A 6,000-nucleotide genomic window follows, 5' to 3' on the forward strand; every position below is an offset into this window, starting at 1 on the left:
TGAAAGAGAGAACATGCTAAATACTTTTTTCTGAGGTCCATATAAGATGAGAATTATATCACTGAAATAGTAAACCATCTCTTATCTCTGAATGTGCAGATCCTCCAAATGTGTCACAATTGTCAAAAAACCTGAAAACTCCCAATAAATTGGGAGGTCACTAAAACTTCCTGAAAGATAAACACCTTTGTAAGGTAATCATAGAAATACATAACTACTCAAGTGGACTCAAATTTTCCAAATATAATTTTTTTCTAAGGTTAGTATGAAGGGAGTCTTCATGAAAAATGTGTATTATGCATGGATTTCAAAAATTTGTTTTTGCCTCAAAATAAACTTTTAATTGCATTTTCCATGAATATTTTGAAGCCCATTTATAAAGAAATTGCATTACTGATACATTTATAATCTGAGCAAATCTATAAACATTTTCCCAAGCCTAATTCACATATGAGCACATGCTCAAATTTATTTCGAACCATAAAAAGTATCTTGAAGCTCACACTGTTTCTCAGATTTAATACTCCTGGTTTATTCATCAGCTGAAATATGTCGGTAATTGTATAACCCTCTAAAAAATGTTTAAGTCAGTAAATTGGTCACTGTAGAAAGTATCTTTAACCACCACAACCCCAAAGAAATAGGGGCAAGTAATTAGTTGAAGGTGTCTACATTCAGTTATGTCATATACCCAGACAAGTACATCCATGAAATGTGCAAGATTCTGAGCCCTAAATTCATTATAGTTTCTCTTCTAAGCCCAAGGCACCCTACCCTTAATGTTTTGCATTGATTAATCAATGCAACAGTTTCACTGCCATGTTTTACTGATGACTCCTGGCAACAGAGGAGATTTTTTTTAATTTTCAAAAACCTGAAAGCCCCAGAGTCACAAAGCCTGAAATAGAGGCCCTATCTTCTTGGTCTAGATGATAATATGTCCCAAAATTGATGAGGCTCTAAGGGAGAGATCTGCATTAAATACACTGCCAGCGGATTAACACGTGGCATAACACACCAACGTCAAAATTTCTTCAGGTCAGTAGAACTGCCAAACACACCGGAATGTCTGGTTAGCTTTCAGCACATTTTTTTCCCTAGGAAATCCATGAGTAACTGTAGTTAGCATTCATATACATAGTGAATTTGCTATACAATTTTAGCGTATAGGATCATGGAGAAAAGACTGACTTTTATTTATTACAGATCCATTTCTATCCTACAATTGTTTCTAAAGGGGCGTGAGATACATCTTTTTTTTAAGATTTTTTTATTTACTTGAAAGTCAGAGTTACACAGAGAGAGAAGGAGAGGCAGAGAGAGAGAGAGAAAGAGAGGTCTTTCATCCACTGGTTCACTCCGCATTTGGCCGCAACAGCAGAAGCTGCGCCGATCCGAAGCCAGGAGCTTCTTCCAGGTCTTCCACACCAGTGCAGAGGCCCAAGGACTTGGGCCATCTTTTACTGCTTTCCCAGGCCACAGCAGAGAGCTGGATCAGAAGTAGAGCAGCCAAGACTCAAACTGGTGCCAATATGGGATGCTGGCACTGTAGGTGGGGGCTTTACCCCCCACAACACAGTGCCTGTCCCAGATACATCTATCTTTTCTCTCAAGAATATGTCTGTAGAAGATGAGTTACTTAGTAAGAAAGAAAAACAAAAGTAAACCAAGAAGGTTTGGCTGTATGATTTTATGTGAAATCTCACAACCGTTGTACTGGGAATAGAAAAGCTATGGCTTTTATTATTTTTATGACGTATTATTTGTAGTGCAGGAAGTAAGTACCATGCACCCTGAGATACTTTGTCTATATCAATAGTTCTCAAGCTAGGATGATGTTGACATGACCCACTCTCACAGCGACTTCTGTCAACATCTGAAGATTTTGTTTTGTTTTGTTTATTGTAGCTCAGAGGAAACTGCTACTAACATCCAATGGTTAGAGGCCAGAGATGCTAGTAAACGCATTAGGATGAAGAAGATAGCATCCACTCCAGCTCAAAATGTTGATAGTGAGGATTTTGCAAAATCCATCATATATGTAATTATTATATATTATTAGGATACATAATAATATAATTTATAATAATATAATAGTATAACATATTCATATATATTTCCAACATTTATGTGATTGTGTGCATTGAAAATATCTGTTATCTACATATCTTATGTCTAAGATGGGTATGTGTATTAAACTATGTTTATAACTCAAATTTTATCTTTTAAATGTTCATTGATTTTTCATGTAAATGCAAAGCAGAGCAAAATTCAGAGAGGTGTAGGCGCTGTGACCTAGCAGGTAAGGCCGCTGCCTGCAGTGCTGGCATCCCATTCTGGCATTGGTTCGAGTCTTGGCTGCTCCACTTCTGAACCAGCTCTCTGCTGTGACTTGGGAAAGCAGTAGAAGATGGCCCAAGTTCTTGGGCCCCTGCACTGGTGTGGAAGACCTGGAAGAAGCTCCTGGCTTCAGATCAGCACAGCTCTGTTCATTGCAGCCATCTGGGGAATGAACCAGCAAATGGAAGACCTCCCTCTGTGTTTGCCTCTGCTTCTCTGTAACTCTGCCTTCCAAATACATAAATAAATAAATCTTTAAAAAAATCTTTTAAAGAAATAAAGAAAAAGTTGGCTGTAGCATAACTGTATTTACAGTGTATAAGAGATAGGTTTTATTAAAAAAGAAAAAAAAGGAGAAGAGAGAGCTTCCATCTGCTGGTTCACTACCCAGCTTTCCACAACAGCCAAAGCTGGGCCAAGCCAAAGGCAGGCACTCAGACACATTAGCAGGAAGCTATTTTTGATGTGGAGGTGCTAGGTCTTGACCCTTGCACCCTGAAATAGGATATGGGTGTCACCAAGCAGTGGCTTAATCTGCTGCTCCACAAGACCTGTCCTATAACACTCAAAATTTAAAGATAAAGGATGGGCTGAGAGTCTCTGTCAGATCTTATTCCTTAAACCGTCTCAGAATCCTGATTTTTTTTCCTTATCTTATCTTATGCATCAAAAAAGGAGCTTTATGAGTATGACTTTCATCATTTTGGAGGGATCTCTTTGCTGCGCTTACATGCCAATGACCTCCCACCATCACATTTTGGAACCATCCCAAGCCTGCCTACCCTCATGCATACACTTTGTTTTACTTGTGGACTGAGGATTTAGTTTCCATTGTAGAATTGGGTCTGGCAGTCCCTTTTTGAATTGAATGCTGCAAAAACTTCAGCTTTAATTAAAATGATAGTATCACCATTTAAAGGCTAAAATACCTACAAGGACACAAGTAATAATGGCCCAGTTTTATATGGCTTAGAGGGCTGGCTATCGCAAGAATGCTTCTTATGCGCCTGGCTTGCTTTGAGAAAGAGGAAGGCTGCTTTTCTAAAGATATGAATTCTGGATCTGATTGCTTCTGTGAAGAACATTTAAAGAGGGTTAGGCACCTCAGGCTGGAAAAAGAAATCATTTTGTGTTAAAATTTCACAGTTGACTTCAGTGCAAGTTTCATCATTTTTTTTTTTCCTGAGCAAACTTGTGCATGGTTTGCAAGGTGTTGAGGAACACAAATCTCACAGAGGTGGCATAGAAATAGGATAGGTAGGTCTTGTTGCGTGTCCCACACAGGGCAACTTGAGAAAATTTAAAACAAACGAAGGACATTGGAAAAAAAAAAAAAAAAGCAAGCGATCAACTGTGCATATGACTTCCTTAATCCTCATTTCTGCCTAATGACCTTGCTTCCTAGAAAATGCAAAGATGATTTACACAGGGCCAAATGCTCACATGCATATCTCTATGCATAAGCTCCTGTCACTTCCCTCTTTCCCCTGCTCTGGATCATCGGAACCAATGAAATGATACTGAGTTTCAAAAGCAGAGTGAAAACTTTACTCCTTGACCAAAGGATAGGGAGGGGATGCTCCTGCTCTAAGGGTGCTTTCAGGTTCAAGCTGGGGAGGTCTGGGGCTATAGGTTTTAGTAGGGGATGGAGAAGAAGGAAATGGTTCGTAATTGGTGACATCAAATTTCAGGGAAAGCAGGAGTGATTTCCAGGAACTCAAATTATCCCCACTTCTCTGTTCTTGTGCAGTTAAGAAGATTTGCTCATAGCTCCCATGGGAAAGAGGTTTTATTATTATGATGGGAAGTGGGGAAATCTTTGGCCTAGTTTTGCTACCGCCTTGGATGTGACTAGTCTAAGTCAATTACTCTGAGACTACCTCCCATCTTGGCTCCCATTAAGGTAGGAGAGTAATTGGTAGAAATCACAGTGCCCGGGTGGCACTGTGGTGTAGCGGGTTAAAGCCCAAGTCTGCAGCACCAGCATCCCATATGGGCACCAGTTTGAGTCCCGGCTACTCTGCTTCTGATCCAGCTCCCTGCTAATGGACCTGGGAAATTAGAGGAGGATGGCCCAAGTCTTTAGGCCCCTCATCCCATGTTAGAGACCCAGAGGAAGCTCCTGGCTCCTGGCTTCGGATCAGCTCAGTCCCAGCCATTGTGGCCATTTACAGAGTGAACCAGTGGATTAAAAGATCTCTGTAACTTTGTCTTTAAAAAAAAGGAAAAAAGAAAGAAAAAAGGAGCTCAATAGAACAGATGTAAATGAACAAAAACAAAAAGGAAGTGTGACACTAAGTCTGGCCTTCCACAAAGAAAAGGGCATTGGACTTCATTAAAAAGAAGAAGAAGAAATCTCAGGGCCTTTATCCTGGGATTTATCCCCTGGTATCACTCCTATATACGACTGTAGTCTCTCTGGTAAATTTGAAATTTTGATTGCCTTGCTTCTTATATAAGCTGTTCCCCCCACTCACATAGCAGTTTCATAAAGGTAAGGGCTTCATATTCTGTTTTATACAATGGTGTATTCGTTATGCCAAGTAGACCACTTAAAACTTGATTGGAAGACAAAATGATATTCTGAATTATATAAAAAAAATGCCATGATTTCAAATGTAAAAGAGGGTATGCAATGGGAGCTTGACTGGCTGCTCAAGGGATCTTTTGTATGAGGTGTGCCACTGTGCGTGTTGACCAACATCCAAGATGTGGTACTCAGCCTAGCAGCATCAGAAGTAGTTCAACGGACAATCTACAACATTTGCAATCAATAAAGCCAAATAATTGAATTTATTTTCTAGTACAAGTTTGTCAGTATGAGATGAATGAAATACACTACAGCCATATTTCTAAAAGTTCCTTAATATCTCATGTTCTAGAAGAATTTTTAATGAAAGGAAAGACAAGTATTTTATAAATTGCAAATAAAAACTAGAAAGTGTTATAAAACAATGTAGTTATAAATATATAAATCAATTTTTAAAAATGGCTGTATCTGCATAGTAGTTGGAGATATTTTTTCTTCTATGACTTTGTATATTTTCAAATTTTACTGTCTTGCCCTGTTTTTCTTGGCATCTGTATGCATACACAGGGAATATTATATTCTAATTTTCTATATTCTATATGATATACATGTACAGATATATTAAACCAAAATTTACTTAACACTCTGTTTGAGGTCTTATGTTTCTGATTAAAATGCTAACTACTGAGTTGGATACAAACCTTGTGTAAAGGACCAAACTGGTTACAGAAACAGAAATCATCTTCCAAGGTAAAGAAATCGAGGTCAAGATTAACCTAGGGATAAAGTCATCATTTTTAGATGCCACACTGTTCTCAGAGAAAGTGGCTGTTGTGCTCTGAATATCAATGCTTTAAGATTGATGAGAGTTGGGAAAGGAGGGACGGGGGTCCCAGCCCGGCCGCCCACCCACTGGGGCAGAGTTCAGTACAATGTGGAGAAGCTGGCTCAACGGTTCTTCTCATCAGGGGCAGTGGAGTCTGATGAGGGCCCAGCTCCCAGAGAATGTAATTGGTTACTACATTTCCCCCTTTCATGATATTACTCTGAAAATAGACTCTAAAGAGAATTATTTTAATATGGTTGTAGAAGTACTTCGGTGGGCAAATGCTAAAATTCTAAAATGCTAA

This window comes from Lepus europaeus, chromosome 19 (assembly GCF_033115175.1).
Source record: "Lepus europaeus isolate LE1 chromosome 19, mLepTim1.pri, whole genome shotgun sequence".
NCBI lineage: Eukaryota > Metazoa > Chordata > Mammalia > Lagomorpha > Leporidae > Lepus > Lepus europaeus.